Source organism: Helianthus annuus, chromosome 5 (genome assembly GCF_002127325.2).
Source record: "Helianthus annuus cultivar XRQ/B chromosome 5, HanXRQr2.0-SUNRISE, whole genome shotgun sequence".
Lineage (NCBI taxonomy): Eukaryota > Viridiplantae > Streptophyta > Magnoliopsida > Asterales > Asteraceae > Helianthus > Helianthus annuus.
Genome location: NC_035437.2, coordinates 124,352,299 through 124,352,877, shown reverse-complemented (window position 1 = coordinate 124,352,877; position 579 = coordinate 124,352,299).

The following is a 579-nucleotide window of genomic DNA, read 5'->3' as shown; positions in this document are numbered from 1 at the left end:
TCAATCGATCGGACGTTGAATCGTAATAGCGATCGAGTTAATACCCGGTATCGTAGCAGCACCTCGCTATTATGAAATTATAGCTTTAATAGTGAGAATTCGTTTATAATTGAAAGTGTTTCGACAACAGAATGAAAGCTCCTGAGCTAGGCTATTTATAGCCTGAATTTGGGTTTTACGCGGCCCGCGTAAACCCTTAGTTAAATCTTACGCGGCCCGCGTGGCCGCCTAGTCTACGTATAGGCTGCATGGGTCATGGGTTAGGGTTGACAGATGGGTTATACGTGGCCCGGATGCTTATCCGGATGAATTTCAAGTTAACGCGGCCCGCGTAAGGACATGCTTAACCAATTTTCGCGGCCCGCCTGAAGACCAATTTTCTAGATTTCTTGGTTTTTGATATGGATTAGGGTTTCAGGGGTCCGAGTTTATATTTACGGGTTATTTAGGGACATTTTTGAAGGTCCTTACAATTTGGTTTCTAACCGAACCAAACCGAATTGAATTTGGTTTGGTTTGGTTCGGTTCGCATATTCCTAATTTGGTTTGGTTTGGTTTTTGGTTTGGGGTATAAAATTT